At 40.0% G+C, this 16,684-nt stretch overlaps 1 protein-coding gene across 7 annotated transcripts in view; it reads right to left on the minus strand.

Moving 5' to 3' along the window:
* Positions 1–13,275, minus strand: part of LOC124878960 (POU domain, class 2, transcription factor 2) — a 124,989-nt gene extending 111,714 nt beyond the window's left edge. For 2 of the 7 annotated variants that reach the window (XM_047383186.1, XM_047383179.1), the window contains exons 1-4: positions 13,102–13,275; positions 10,905–11,015; positions 10,312–10,551; positions 7,425–7,505 (exon numbers count right to left, since the gene is read on the minus strand). The gene's annotated coding sequence lies outside the window, so the exon portion shown is untranslated. Of the gene's footprint in view, positions 1–7,424; positions 7,506–8,132; positions 8,357–10,311; positions 10,552–10,904; positions 11,016–12,915; positions 13,067–13,101 lie in introns of those variants that run through there. The other 5 variants (XM_047383185.1, XM_047383184.1, XM_047383180.1 and 2 more) reach the window with 5 other exon arrangements.
* Between the last annotated feature and the right edge of the window lie 3,409 nt (positions 13,276–16,684).

Genomic DNA, 16,684 nt, shown 5'->3' on the forward strand with positions numbered 1-16,684 from the left:
GTGTGTTAATTCTTACACACACACAATTGTTATATATTGTGTGTCTGTGCGTGTGTTAATTGTTACTCTCATCTGTCGCCCCCTTGAGATCTCTCTCTCTCTCTCTCTCTCTCTCTCTCTCTCAGCAAAGTCCAAATTCAAACTAATTAAAATGCATTATTATTTTACTTTACCGTAGGCTATTTGTATAAGGCAAGTTTTATATATATATATATATATATATATATATATATATAATTCAATTGTTAAAGAACTGCCATGTATGAAACAGCGATAAACCATTTTCTGATGCATAACTTTTCATCTTCAGTTTCCGTCAGTTATTGTTCTCTGCATTGTGGTCTAGTTTTGATTTAATTTAAATTAAAATTGTGACAGTTCGGTTGTTTTTGCGGTTTTTATTTAAAAGTCTGTAGATGGTAAGTGATTTATTGTTCGTCCTGTCCTAATGCAAGTGGCGTTTTTTATGTCTGTGCACCACCTGTGTAAAATCTCCCAGTCCATTAAATCGTACGCACCAATCTCCTTGGCAACCGTTCTGTTTTGGAGATAAGCGCGCATGCGCTCTCGTGTAGTGTATGTGAAATCTCTGGTTGTGCGCGGTGTTTTCGAGCTGTACTGTGTTGTTGTAATTCAGCAAAATAACATGAAACACAACTAGTTTCTCTCCCTGTGTTTTAACTGGGGTATTTAGCAGCGAGCAGACAGACATTAAACATAGTGGTGCTCGTTTTAAAGGCTGGCCATTCACAAAAGCCTCGAACTCCAAGGAGAGAGACGCAAAGCAAGAGCATTGAGGCTCCATCATAGCAAAACATTTCAGAAACTATTTGGAATGAGGGGAAAAAAGGTATATTTATGTTTTAGACTGCCTGTTGATAGCGGATATGATGTTCTTTGTGTGATCATGAGTTTTTGCAGCCGTAACTGGTTCTGGATGACGGCTTCATAGCAGACAGCCGTTCTTCCCTCATCCCGGTACTGCCGATCGGCACAGAATCTTTTAGTGGTACGCAGTACCAGACCGTACCGGCTCACTTTCACCCCTGAGGATAGGTCGCATGACAACTCGTTCAGTGCAGTTGGAGTTGCTAGAGAGCCTTGATACGGACACATTCCTACTGTCGCTGAGAAGATTCATCACCTGACGTGGCAAACCCTTTGAACTTCTCATGGACAATGGAACCAATTTTGTCGGCGGAGAAAGAGAGTTGCGTGAAGCATTCGCTGCTATGGGCTCTCAACTAAGAGAACTTGCTGAACACCAGATGTCCTTTCGGTTCAATCCTCCAAGTGCACCTCACTTTGGCAGCAAATGGGAAAGGGAAGTGAAATCCATCAAGACTGCACTACGTGTTGTTCTTAAAGATCAAACGATTCCTGAACCAGTTCTGCTAACAACTCTGGTGGAGGTCAAAGGCATAATGAACGCTAAACCCCTAGGCTACTTGTCTTCAGATGCTTCGGATCCGGATCCGGTCACACCTAACCTCCTCCTTATGGGCCGTCATGACTCATCTCTGCCTCAAGCAGTCTATGACCCTAGTGATCTCGGGAGAAGGCATTGGAGGCACAGTCAAGTCATTGCTGATCACTTCTGGTCATCCTTCATCAGTCATTATTTGCCAGGGCTACAAGAGCGCAGCAAGTGGAGGAAAGATGGCAGGGCACTCTCGATTGGAGACGTTGTCCTAATCGTGGATCAACAACTCCCTCGCACCACGTGGCCAGTAGGACGGATCTCACAGATACATCCAGGGAAGGATGGACATGTACGTGCTGCCAGTGTACAAGTGAGGGATCGTACCTATGTTCATCCGGTCGCCCGACTCATACTCCTTCCAGAACTTGAGGACAATGACGAGGAAGCTGCCTCCAAATAGACTTTCTTCTCCTTAGTCAACTGCCATGCGGACAGTTGGGGGCGGCCTTGCCGAAAGCCTATTAGTTCGATGCTGAGATTACTAAGGTGCGCTTGAACGCCTCATCACATGAGCTGCGTCAGAGCCAAGTTTGCAGGCTGCTGCTCAGTTGACGCTGCATAAAGACTAAGCAGACATGGAGTATGTTTGTTCCTAGTTTGTGTGAGTTTATGAATAACAAGTAAGTTTGATGCTTTACAGTATGTTTACTGTACTTTCATGCTAATTTATCTGTTAAATGTGCAAATTTATGTTAGCATTGTAATGTTGATTCCCAATGCTGTAGATGCAGTAATGTTATTTGTAGACCGTACTGCGTGCGCATTAATAAACTCACCGAATGTCGAGTTAGAACCTATATTTGTTTAGAACACTTTACTAAGCGGATACATCTACACAGTTCTTTGCTATGTTTATTATGTTGCTAACCACTCGAATTGTGCTGAGACAGATTTATAGCAGATATTAAAGGGTACCTTTTGAGAGGTAATTTAGTGTGCTGTATAGCAATGCGATAAGTCCGGTTGTTGCACTGTGTTGTTACAAATAATGAGAAAGAGCTGAATAATTTAAGTTTATTACTTCATTTACCATTATGCTTATCGTTTCTCTTTATGTTTCTGTTTAGACCACACACACATATACAAATACCTGTACATTTTCTGGATTTGATGACCTGCTGCGTGAAATAAAGCTGATAAAAGGATTCTCTGGTCAGAATCTATCCATAGTGTTTCCATCCTAAACTGAACCACTAATCCAATATTTGATAATAATTGTAGAATAATAAACCAGAATAAAAAGTCCATAAATTATCTCCAGCAGACAAACAGTTTTCGAAAGTCATGTATTAAAGAAACAGGAAACAAAACCAAGATTTAAAAGATGCAGCATCCTTAAAGATGTATTATCACAACAACATCCTTAATGATGCATCAAGTTTTCAAGAAATAATTTTTTAGAAATCATCTTCTATGAGTTAAAAATATCAAACAGTGTTTTCCTTCATCATTGTCATAGATTTTACTAAAGAAATGAGAACAAATTGTGTCTTTGAGACTGACTGTTAGTAACAAAGAGCCAAAGGATTGAATTTAAATTTGTTATTCTCACCACTGTGGGTAAATTAAGGAGCCTGTTTGGGCCCAAATAATTCATAGGCAAGGGTTAAACATAATTGACTTGTTCACAGACATCCTCACAATCATACACAGACACATGTTCGTGTTAAGCCTGCGTGGTTTTCCTGGCGAGGAGGGAGAAAGACACAGAGAGTGTGTGTGGGTAGATTTAGAAGTGAGGATCAATGAGAAATGTAGAAATCAATGCACTTAGCAGTGGGAAATCAATGGGGTCTAATCGGGATGCCAATGGCACAAGTCAAAACAATTAAGAGGGAAGAAAAATGTTTAACAAGCCCTCATCCTCATCCCCACCCCCAATGCTTGCACAGGGGCCGAGGAGAAGCAGAGGAAAAGGAAGAGGGATGCGGGGAATGTGGAGAGGAGGATAACATCGACGGCTTGATGTGCCTGTGAATCAACGGGGTTAAATGTGTTTGCCTTGTAAACTGCCTTGCTGCAGTCGCAGGTTTGATTCCAGGTCACCGGCTCATATCAAATCATCCTTAGGATCCATTTCAACCGGTGTTCCAGCAATAATCTGCCACAGAGGAGGAGAAAAAGTCCAATTTGGCCAAGAAAGGGAGATGAATCAAAAGACAGATACACTGATTCTGATCACCAGCAACATGTGGATGTTCAGCAGATCTTTATACTGTTTCACAAAAATAACCATGCACCTTAAAACCCCAAACTTCCATGTATTTAATTAGACTTACAAGAACCACATAAAGTAGAACGAAACAGTGACGTGGAAGCAAAAGGATACATGTTTGTTTTAACAACTAAATGTAAAAAGAGTGGCGTGCATCTTTATTCAGCCTCCTGAGTCACCTTTAGCTGCTTTTTGCTAAATAGTTCAAATGGAGAGGATCTAAAAAGCAATTTTCAAGTCTTACCAAATATTCTCAACTGGATTTAGGCCTGGACTTTGACTAAGCCATACACATGAATATGCTGTGATCTAAGCCATTTCACTGAAGCTTGAGGCGTAGGTTTAGTCTGGTTGTCCTGCTGCAAGGAGATCCTCTGCCTAAGGCTAAAGTCTTCCTCGGCCTCTAGCAGGTTTTCCTCCAGAACTGTCCTTGATTTAGCTCCATGCATCTTCCAGTCAACCCTGACCAAGAGACCTAAGATGATCATCATTCTATGCAGCACTAATGTTCAAAGGTAGGTTGGTCCACATATAAAGTCCAACTGAAAGAGAGCTCTGTCACCTCTACATTGGAGCCTGGATCTAAGAACTGCTAACAGCAGCTGATTGGACCCTAATGTTCTGGTTGGAGTGTAAGGGCACAGAAAGATATGATGGTGCCAAGAAAACAGGACTGGATTGTGAAATGAACAGGAAGTTAATGCAGGGATGCCAGCAAAGGTTTATTACGATCAAACTGCTTCTTTCTTGTCAAAAGATGTCCAGAGACACGGAATAAAAGCAACTTACTTTCTCAAAGTCCTTTGATTGAATGTCGAAGTTCACTTTACTGAAGAGTCTTAGCCGGAATCTCAAGGTTTTGTGCTAATGATTGAGGATTAATGAGGAGATCAGATTATCCAAATGTAACAACTCACATTTTATTTCTGTTTAAACGAAGACAATTAATCTCCATCTGTGTTTATAAATCCCTGAGACTGCTATGCTATGCTAGGCCTAGTCTCCTCGGTGGACTATGTGTAGCTTTCTTTCCTCAATGGCTTCCTCCTCGACACTCTTTCATAAAGGTCGGATTTGTGGAGTGCATGACTAATAGTGGTCCTGTGAACAGGTTCTCCCACCTGAGCTGTGGATCTCCAGCATGTTCAGATTACGGATTGAACAGAGCTCTGTGTGATGTTCAAAGCTTGGGATATTATTTTAGAATCTAACCCTGCTTTAAACTTCTCAAGAACCCTCTCCCTGACCTGTCTGCTGTGGTCCTTGGTCTTCATGATGCTGGTTGCTCTCTAATGTTCACTGCACTGGATTTAATGTAGCGGCATCAGAGTAAATGGGGGTAAATTTGCCACACTCAGTTTGAACATTAAATATCTTGTATTTGTTGTGTATTCAGTTGCATAAAAGGTTGAACAGGTTTGGCAAATCATTATTTTTTGTTTTTATGTATGTTTTACACAACGTCCCAACATCATTGGAACTGGGGTTGTAAGTATATAAACCTATAGGCACATGTGAGGAGGCAGGATTTCACACAGACAGACAGAAACCATGTCAAGGCTGCAGGATCTGAGCTGTGTTTGGTGTGCGCGACGTGGAGGTGGTGGACGTGATGGTGGAGGTGGATCTGGGGCCAATCAATAGCGGCCGGCTCTCTTACGACCCCTAAGTTCCTCCCGGTTTGGCTGGCGGGCTGGAAATCAATGTGCTGGCCCAATAACTCAGGACAGGGTGTGGATTAGTGAACTGTCAACTAATCAGAGAGTTCCTGAATCTGACACCACAGCCATTAACCTATTGATATGACACTTGGCACCAACACACACTCGCACACACAAAAAATATATACAAGCACTGATGAGGACACGCTCATAAAAAAGCAGTAAAGTCAAAGAAAAAAGTCAGGCTGAATTTGAAAAAGATAGGAAAGAAATATGTTGGTTGCCACGCAATTATACTGTCATAATGTTAGGAATATAAGAGTTGAAGTGAGAGAACATCCTTTATTAATAAAAAACATGGGAAAATTAATTTTTTGTGCACAGATCGAAATGTTGTTGCCTATTCTGGAGCTGCAGTAAAATCTCTTCACATTTGATGATTTAAATTATCTTTATTTTCTCTGCGTCTGTGTCTAAAAGCTTCGTTGTGTCATAAAAATCACAGGAAGCACATTATGTCTCCTTTAAATGTTTTTCATTTACAAAAGAAAATGGTTGTTTTTTTTTTTTTTTTTTTTAAAAAAGCTTGAAAATGTTGGTGCCTGAAGGTTGGATCACAAGAGCTGAAATTTAAAACATGATCCCTGCAGTCACTCCTGATTTATGGATCATTTAAAACAAACAGCCGTCCTTCAGTTTCATTACATGCATTGTGTGGCCACTGCTGCTTTGACCTCTGCCCTCCACAAAAATAAGAACCATCAGAGCTGCTGAACCAGAAATTTCAGTGTCTTCCACGCCTTCATGCATGAAGTTTATGTGTAACAAGTCAAAAAGTCAATTTTTTCATTAAATTTCCCATTTTATTTATTCAGAGGTTAAAATGTTCAAGTATGATTAACTTTCCCTACGAAGATCAATTAAAGTCTTGGACTTGAGGTTGTTGCAGTCTGCTCCAGGTCGCTGTTTTTATTCAACCTTTCTACTCTGATTCTTTATTACATCCACTGAGGTCTTTTCATATTGTCGTGTTCCTCCAGTGTGGAGTTACAGGCTCATTTTGTGTGAAGGGTGCAGCTTCATTTTGCATTATTCTTCTTTATTCTCATGTCTCTTTCTACTTTTTTTTTGGCGGGGGCGAAAGGGGGATTATTTTGGGGGGTAATGCCATTGAAACTGCTCTGAAATAACTTGACTTGGCATGTGCCTATACAAGACTGCACAAAGGCCTGCAGGAATACCATTCAATAATGGGGGTAAAGCAAGAGAGGAATCGGGACAAAAAGCCCGAATGTGTGTGAGAGGGTGTGTGTGTGCAGCTGAACCAAGGGAGAAAAAGGAGAACGAAATCACCTGCGAGGAAACAAGACAGCCAGAGGATGAAAGGGGGGCAGAGACCAGGAGGAAATAATCAAGTGTTGAAGGGAGGAGTGGAGTGGAAACACTCGCTGAAGGAAGGAATTATATATCCCAATTTTATTCAATTTAGACCTGAAGTTGGGGAGAATTTGAATATTCTTTAAGGATTATAAGACTGTTCTTGTCCTGCTGAATCCACACATTGTGCAGTTTTTCCCCATTTACTTGTGACAAGTATATTTCCCAAGAGACAAGAGAGGGAAAAACAAACTAGGCTGCACAAGTCATTGATGAGTGTGAATGCCAGAAATAAAGCAAAAACAGAACAGACAACCGAAGAAGTGGTGGACAGGGGTCTGAAAATCAGGGGGGCTGTGGTCTAATGATAAGAGCTGCAGGGAGAATGGCAGAGGGCTAAAAGAAAGGAGGAACGGAGGCAGGTTACCACATTACAGCCACCGAGAGAAAGGCGAAGGGTGGGAGGTAGGTGACGAGAGGGGAGAGTGGGCTTCCCACACACTCCGGATTAGGAAACATATGCAGTGGAGTAGCGAGGGATTAGAGGGTGAAGGAGAGCTGGAAGGAGCAAAAGAATGGTTTCTGGGAGGAGAGGAGGGCTGTAGGTACTCGGCCAGGCGTGTTTCCACACCACTTTTTTTCTGCTCTGCTTCCCCAGCCTTCCCCCTCCTCCCCCACTCACTCCTACCTTTTGAAGCTCTGAGATGATTAGCATGGAGCGAGCCGGAGGAGGCCGTCTGCTGGAAACATCCGTAGACCCGGTTAGTTCCTGCAAATAAAAAACAGTTTAGGAACAAGGTGTGAAAACCTTCAGACAAGAAAGCAATGATAGGATTTCAGTGAGGAAGCAAATGATTTTACACACAGCTGAATATGCTGCAGAGGGGAGCATTTCAGCTTAACAAAGATCTGGTTCCATGAGAACATCTCGGTTTTTTCTCAGTGTAAGCATCTCACTGTGTATATGGCTGACCTGGTATTTGATGCTGAGGAGGATACTGGTCCCATCAACATAAAGCCTTTTCCCAGCACCTCCACGGCTTCATCAACAAATGATCCAGTCCAGATTTGTCTCCAGTTGGGAATGTTTGGAGAATTAGACTCAAGTCTTTTTTACAAAACAATTCTGTCATAAACGCATGAAGACTAGCTGCCTCTGAGCTCCCTCTGGCCATCCATAAATCTCAAGCGGAGTCACTAATATCCTGGACAGTTGTGACTTTTCCAAAAACAAGCCGGCAGTGTGGAAAAACAGGAGGTGTCGTGTGGGATGGATGTCAGCAATACAAATAAAATCTGCATACCCGTCTTTCCATTCAATAAAACCGGGTGAACTCAACTAAGGGATCCTGTTATTGGCCGAGCTAATGCTTCAGATTTAAATTGTACCTCTCACCTTCTCACTCTTCAGATCAGAATTGATTTCTGGGTCTTGTCCCGTGGCTGGCTGGTACGTCATCATCACGATAAACCGTATTTCATCAGCACACCACTCCATCAAGCTGCAAAGCCGACTTGCTCCATCTCAGGTCAGCCGATGAGGGCCTGGAACTTCATCGCTGGACAGGTCAGGTACGTAATAGAGGCGCACTGACCTCTACCCTCCACGCCGTATTGGTCCTTTCACAAAACATCAACATAGCAAAATGCTCCCTAAACCTGCCTTGAAGTGTTTTGTGAAAGGGACAATGACAACAAGGCACTATTTAATTCTGGAATTCAACTAGAATTGACACATTCTTCTGGAAAATTACAATTCATTCCCTCAAGTCACAAAGGAATAACATTTTTAAGGAATAACTATTTTTTTAACAATGAGATAAAAAAGACATTGAAAATAACTTATTTTGCACTTTTGTCTGTTAAAGATTTTTAGAAGATTTATATTTATTTTTATGCTACATTTATCTACAAGTCCTCAGAAGACTGATTCTGTGAACGGTGAAAACCACACACCCTTCAGCTCATCAGTTTTGTTCCGCCTCTGGTTCAAGCCCTTAGTTTGCAGGTAAAAACACACAATCAGAAGTAAATGATGAGCTATATTTTAATTCTGTAGCTAAAACTCGTTCTACATGAGCAGAAATGCTTGACATGCTTTTAAATCTGGAGGAAGTGTTAAACATGAGCAGAAATCTGAAACCATCTGAGAGCTTAGTGATTGGTACATTTAAGGTGACTCAGTACATCCACATAAAAGATAGTTCAGTTTAACTCATATAATCAGTGGCAACACACATTAATGACATTGTTGGTAAATGTCCCAGAGGTAGCCAATTAAAATATGTTCCATTGGTTATCACAGGACAAGAAAAACAGAATCCAAACAAACCACAAAAAATAGCAATCAAACAATATTCCAACCCTGACAGATATAAAATTTTACGTCTCCCCTAAAATCATCCAATTGATCGGACTGTTGTCCTGGATTTATTATTAGAAACATATAGGAGCTTTTAAACAGCAATTGTATGTTAGTTTTTCTGCACATTATGCTATTTCCTCTGAAAAAGATAAAGAAATGCGCCACAGATATATTTTCATTTATTTGTTCCCATGCTGCTAGATTCACTACAAGTGTTACGACATTATTTTACAGAGCGTTTCTGCAAATTTAACCAAGCTGTAGCTTTCTTCTTATCAATAACAACTGAATACATTTAAAGAAGCAGCTTTCACCCTTAAAATATCTGCACTCATTAACAAAAACGTAATTTTACAAAACAGTTAAAACCTTTTAATACTGCAGATTTTAGATGCATTTTGAAGCAACCTTATCCCACCCTGATCCTTGGAGCACACTGTCCCGCATGTTTTTAAAACTGTGGTTGATTATCAGGCTTCTGCAGAGTGGATGGGTAAATGTTAAGGTTGTTAATTCCTTTTAATCTGGATAGACGTTGAAAAAGAAACACAAAAAGACAGTGAATGAAAAGCCAGACAGAAAGGAACAGAGTGTGAAAAACGTGTACTGCATAGAGGCTGTGTGTGAGAGCTACCACTTGTTCATTTGTATGCTTGTGTTTCCAGGTGTGTGTGTGTGTTACATGACATCATGGGCCAAGGTCAGGTGATGATTTACAGGAAAGCTGCAAAGAAATAAAGGGATGTAGGAACAGGAAGTAGAATAGAGGAAGTGAATGATGATGCTGAAGGTCAGATGAACAGCTGCAACTTTTCTCCTCAGTTCTTCTTAAAACTGATCATATGATTTAAAATTGCTGACATAAAGAGCAGAAATATCTTTAAATCTGTCTTTCTCTTCATTTCTCAGTTTCTTCACGCATCTCTTTTTTCCAGCGGTCTTGTTCCTCACTACACACCCTTCCTATCCTTCCTCTCACACACATACACACACACACACACTTACACTCCTGAACCACAAATGCCAAATGTCAGGCATCTGGGATGAAGCTGACCTTTGACCTGCAGGCCCCAACCGCCTGCTGGACAAGCTGGACAAAGAGCTGGCCTTAAACGTCTGTGATGTGTGTGGATGGAGCTTGTGTTTTTCAGTGTGACTGAACATTTGATGTTTGTGGTTATGTGCGTCTGCAGTGAGAAGTTGGATTTACCTCACAAGATCCAAAGGTGCCAGGTTGTGCCACTTGTTACGGCTCCTGAATAACAAAACAGTATTGATCCGTCCGGGGTCACCCATAGCGGGATCCTGTCCTCTTTAGTCCAACTCGTTCGTCATTCCTCGTCTTCTTCCCTACGCGGGTTAATATCTCATTAACTGCTATTATCTCCACACCAGTCGCTGCAGCAACGGCCGCCCGACACGGGCCGGCAATTCCCCGTAGCCCTGCATCCTGCGGATCAGACAAGGAATGAGCAGATTATTGAAAATCAATCCGAGGGAGTTACTGTTTTCCTGACCTCCCAGGCTGCGGCTCCAGTATTTACACAGGAACGCTGGTCAAATGTTGACTGTGGTGGAGTTTACACACGTGTCGATACATGTAATGATGGGAGTCAATAGGGCATGAGTGTGAATAATCATTCTGAGGCTTATAAATAATAAAACATAAAAACAGAAAGATGTTTGATCTCATGTTTATTTTAAAAGTGGCCACTATTACCTTGATATAAATTGGAGCATTTATAAACAGATACAGTAAACGGTTTAAAACATAAATTTTTATTTTTCCATAGGATTCCTTACTTTAAAATGAAGTCTGTTAAGATTTGTGAGTCACAGAAATGGCAGTGAACCATGGGGGGTAGAGTGGGCCTCTTATCAGCGTCTGAGCAGTCCTGATCCGTATTTTCCACGCTGCAATGAGGAAATATTATTTAAGGGTGAGCAGGTCGAGTTTGGCTACACAACTGTACTGCCCAAATATGCCGAGAATGATGATTTTTGTTTTTATTTAAAAATGTATTTATGTGGGTAACCTAGTGGAGATGTGTTTCAAACACTCATAGGACAAACATGCTGAACAGCTGAACAAAAGTTTAAAATACAAGCAGAATAAAACTAAAATAAGGTGCAAATTTCAAATAATAATTTTTCTATCCTTAAAGTAAAGTAAAATTCAGGCCAGTTTCAGGTTCTCTTGTAGCTCCTCTGTTTTCCAAGAGAAAATCATGAAAATAGTGATGGACTGACAGTGGCTATAACAGCTGTTTTTATGTAACAGGCGGGCAGATGAATTAAAACACAAAGGATGGATTCGTACAAACAGTTCATGGGTTATTAGAAGATTACTTGCTGAACCTGACTGTCTGCATGAATAAAATGTCCGTAATTTTTAGGGCCTACTGTAAATTGCTTAAAGGCAAACTAGACCGTCAGCTTTATTTAGTAGCATGATGTATTGTTCTGCATGAACTGGTATAAAATTATCATGGTACTACAACCATAAGTAAAAATACCACAGTTTAATGCTGTCACGGGACTTGCACCAAAATTTGAAACAAAGCTGTATATGATGCTCCTTCCTTTTATTTTAAACAGAAAAGAAACAGCTACTCTAATAATAACCAGTTATAACTGTTCTCGATATTTATTGATATTTTAATTTTAATACATAAAACAAAAACATAGAATAGATACCTGGTAATTTGAAAACAGTTTCCCAGTCCCTACTGCTCAGAAAACTATTTATTTTTCCGTGGTGTTCTTTAAAGAATAAAACAAGGATAAGACGCTGCTATTAGTCAGGCTATCTGCTCAGGTGTAGTCTGCAGTCATCTGCTGAACAGCCATGCCAATCATAGCTTGCCAGCAGTAGTTTTAAAGCAAGGACACATCAGAAATGTTGGTAGTAGGTTATTTTAACTGTTGAAATTGTATTTTATGTAAGCAAGGGAAGGTACAGAAGCTATTTTTCAGCCAGCTGACTGGCACTGTGCAGCAATAGGTGGGGGAGGGACAACATTGAGCTACTCTATGCTCCATACTGCTGGAAAACGTGCTGATCACTCCCACATGTATTAACAACTTTAAACTGCAGGAACAGTATGAACTGTAGCTTCATAAAACCTCAGTCTATCTTGATACCAGGTGTCTAATTATATGCCGGTCTGCAGGTCCAGTGGCTTTACTGGTGATTATAGTACTGGCTGCTCTGTCTTCTCAAATGTAGATTTTTATTTGCCATTACATGATGATATTCTATGTAAACATACCCCAAATATTAATAACATTTATTTTTTTATTCCTGTTAAAAACATAGGCTTTATTTTATAGACGTGGAGTAAGTTGTCCTAAAAAATATGTATTTTTTTCAGTATTGATTTATAACCTTTGCGTTGAAGAATAATGTAAGCACACTGTATTTGTTTTTTGTGACAGTAAAAACAATAAGCAACAACCCTGATCTTTTTGCTGAATAAACTATCTTATAAGTCATTTAAGAGACAATTATTCACATCACTCTAAAGGCTGATAATTAAACAAAGGTCAGCGGCTGAACACTTTATAATCATTAGCCTACATAAGAACTAAAATACAGCCTTTTTATGATTTTGGGTGACAGGACACCATATGTCCCTGACACCTTCAACTCTATCGGCCGTTAGCTTGTTTGTTAACAGATTTGCAATTTGATATTTTTACCTGTATATATGATACAACTATTTAGCCTACTTCAGTTACCATGAATTTGGGGCTTTGCAGCACTAACAGAAACGTTTATTGGATTTTAAAGCGATTTATAAGATGTCATTACCTGCTACTTCCGGGGTGCTGGGTTCAGCTGGTAGTCGACGCCAATTTAAGCTAACAGTAAAGGTGGCCGAATAATGTTTTGTAGTTCTGAGAGTTTAAACTTCAGCTACAGTTTGTATTTTATGATAAATCTGTTCTAAATAATTATACAAGCGGATATTACATAATTATAGCAAAGAAAACTCACCTGTTCCTCTTTTGTGTTGCTTAGCAACGGCAGTAAGGCCTCTGGTGGAACTATGCGACCACAGGCGGAGGGATACGTTTTAATTTATAAAGTAAACAGCTAAAATATCAGATAAAATGAGGGGTTTTAGAGGGAAATGAATCTCCTCGGGCCTTAAAAACGACCCCCTCCTCTATGCTCCTGGTTGCTGGTCTGATGGGAAAGTGGCCGGCTGACCTTTAACCCCGGGGTCTCTCCACAAAATGATGGGTCTAAAATAAAAGTAAAGAGCGGCCGTCACACCAAATGAAGAGCAGGTTTACTCTGAGAATAAATGGCAAAAACATTTCCAAGAATCCGCAGATTAGAAAATTTTTCCAGCTGTTGTCATCATCATCATCATTATTATTTTTTCCCCCTTATTGGATGTTTATCCACTCACGCTAGAAAATTGGATTTGTATAATATTTATTATTATTTAGTGTTATAAAATAGTGACACAAATGTTTTTTGGGTGCACTGAAAACGGCTCTGGACTCCCTGGGAACATGTGGCCCTCCAGATATGAAACTGTTATTATTCATCAATTCAAATGAAAGTCATGAAAGTGTCGCGGCTCGGACGGAAAATCGATCGATGACAAATTTGAAAGTCTTTTTCAATCAAAACGAGGGGATTTTTTATTTATCCAGAGGTCAGTATCTGTCTGGACTTGATCTTCACCCAAAGGGGAAAAGACACAATATAATCTGCATGCTGGTCTTTGGATACGTTTTTAAAAACTGAAAGCTTACATTTTCACTTGCGAAAATAAACTAAAAACCACATCCTGTCTTTTTGAAGTGCATATCCAAGATGTCTGCATTATTTAACTGAGCCTAAAAGGAAATTATTTTTAGATAAGTAATTCATGATTTAAGTTTTGTTAAATTCCTACTTTTTATTTTATTTTTTTAAATGTCCTTCTTCCTATTTTTTGAGAATGTGCTAAATTCTTTCGCATTGTCATGATGCGTCGTACAGGTCGTTTACAGCTTATAAATAATCAACTTAACGGCAAATAAATATAAACATGATTGAAATAAATAGATTTTATTTTTGTGTTGATTTATCAGGGGAATAAAAACCACAAAAGCCTATTTTCTCCTAGTTTTGCTTATTTGCATACAACCAAAATGTGTTTTAATTCCGCGGGATAAATTAAGGCTATTTGATGCGGGGGGAAAAAAAATTACGTTTCTATTTGAAAAACGAATTAATTAAATTTACTTTAAAAAAAAAAAAAACCTCTTAACATATTTGAATATGTAGATCATTGTATTTTCACTGCATCATTTTCATTGTTTTATCGGAAAGATTTAAAAAGAGGCTGATAATGTGCGTTTTTATTTGAAATGTATGCGTTGTTTTAACAGAAATGAAGTTAAATAAATTGTTTACTATCTTAAAAATAGCTTTCGCGTCGCACATAAAAATGCAACTGCTCGCATTCCTAATAAATTGTTTTTTTTATTTCGTTTTATTCTTTATTAAATAATTTAGGGCTTCTTAATTTAATTTAATAACGTTTTCGTTGCAGAAAACAACAGAGGGCCGGTGGGAGTTAACTTCAAACATCAGCAAATTTTGGAAATAAATGAAATGTTTAGACGTTTCTATTTCAGGATAAATGATACATGCATTGCCTTTAAATTCAATAGATATTAGTGGACGGAACAACATTTAACTGGCAGAAAAAGTGAGTCCAGACGAGCAAATGGCAGTGAAGTGATTAGCCTGAGCAGTTTATTGATCCGGTTCGGTGGGGGAAGTGAGAGGGGGAGGATCAGCGGGTCGTGTCGTCCTTACTGTGGGCTCAAATGAGGACCGGGTCTTTGGACTCGGTGTGTGTTTACACTCTGACTGTAGGACAGGTTGGAAACCCCACGGACAGGAATCACGCGTGTGTGTGTGTGTCACATCACAGACCGACAGTATCCCCTTTCTTTTACCTGCAGGGAGCAGAAGAAAAGGATGAGCAGACGAACGATGCAGGAGCTGTGTTTTTATTTAACATGTATTAGTTTCAGCAGGAGAAGACTAGTCTAACATGTTTATGGTGTAAAAGGTCTCGGACGTGTGCTCCTGCAGCCTGTTTGCCCTCTCTGAACGTGCTCTGCTTTTAATTGATTTAGACCGTAATTAACTCAGTGTTCTCATCGATCTCCCTGCGGCCGCCTCGACATCAGATACCTCATTATTTCCACGTTAAGCAGAATAATCCCGTCTAAATACAGAGAACATTCAATAACAATTAGAGCCGGGTGGTGATAAATACTCCCGCTCAGCTCAGCTTTCTCTGAGGGAGGCTGAGAAAAGCCGGAAGTCCATTAGAAAGAGGTGTTGTTCAGGACTTGTTTGCACAACGCATGGACACACAAAGGATTGATCAGATTTAAAACCAAAAACTTAAATATACTCCACCAGCAGCTCTACATGCAGAAAGCAGAAACTGACCAATTAACCAGATTAACTCTCACTGCCTGGACATCAGTCACTTTGACTCGGGGATTGGGGAGTCAGTTCGCTTCAGCAGCTCCATGAGAGGGGAGGAGGTCAAACTGGCCTCCAGGCAGCAGATTAAGCACCACTGGACTCCTGCAGCCTCCTTCCACCTCCCAGTTTCATCCTCTGCTCTGCAGAGTTTTCATGATGCTCACAGCTAAATCACCGTCCTGTTGGCTGAGTTTAAGGACACTGCTAATCTCTGTCCTCCTACCATCATAATTAACAGTTGATTTCTAGTGGAAATAAAGACTGGATAGGATTTACCTCCAGAACTTAATCTCTTAACTGCCTCTCTGATGAAGTACAGTCTTTACCAGCTAGAAAAAACTAGAAAAAAATCAACAAAGCGCATAAAGCAGCTGGTCTTGGACTGCCTTATGTGCTTTATAAATGAATAAATGTTTGATGTAATAAAAGCTGGATTCTTAAACCTTTAGCAATAACAGGTTTATGAATAAAAAGCAGAAAGGCGTGTAATGATTTGGAAAGACCACTCTTCAAGACCAGAGAAACAACAGAGACAAGAATAAAATAGAATAATAGTTTATTCATCCCTCAGTGTGGAAATGAAGAAAACTTGCTGTTGATAATTAAAAGGAAAGAAGACGGTTACACATTAAATAATAAATTCAATTATTTAAAACCTCCAAAATAGTGATAAAATATACTGTAAAGGAAGGATAGGAAATGCAAATGCTCTAAAGTGCATTGTGCTTTTTATAACTGTGCAAAAATATTCTGTGTACAAGAATCTGTGCAAAGAACAATAGCTCAGGTCTTCAGCTTTTTCAGTTGGATTGTTTGGAGAAAGTGCTGGTTGTTCAGAGTAAGAGCTGCAGCAAGGAACAACCTGCAGCAAAGTTGCTTTGTGCATCTAGGATGCAGAAACCTGTCACTAAGGGGAGCTCTCCAGTACTGTTACAGTGTACACAGCCTCCTGCACAGGATGGGAGACATTGTAGGACTGGTGTTAGAAACACAGAGAAGTAAGAAAGGAAAGGGGCCACAGGGAGGACAGAAAGCCTTGGAGAAGGGAAGAAGAAGGGCTGATCTCTAG

Source organism: Girardinichthys multiradiatus, chromosome 13 (genome assembly GCF_021462225.1).
Source record: "Girardinichthys multiradiatus isolate DD_20200921_A chromosome 13, DD_fGirMul_XY1, whole genome shotgun sequence".
Taxonomy (NCBI): Eukaryota; Metazoa; Chordata; class Actinopteri; order Cyprinodontiformes; family Goodeidae; genus Girardinichthys; species Girardinichthys multiradiatus.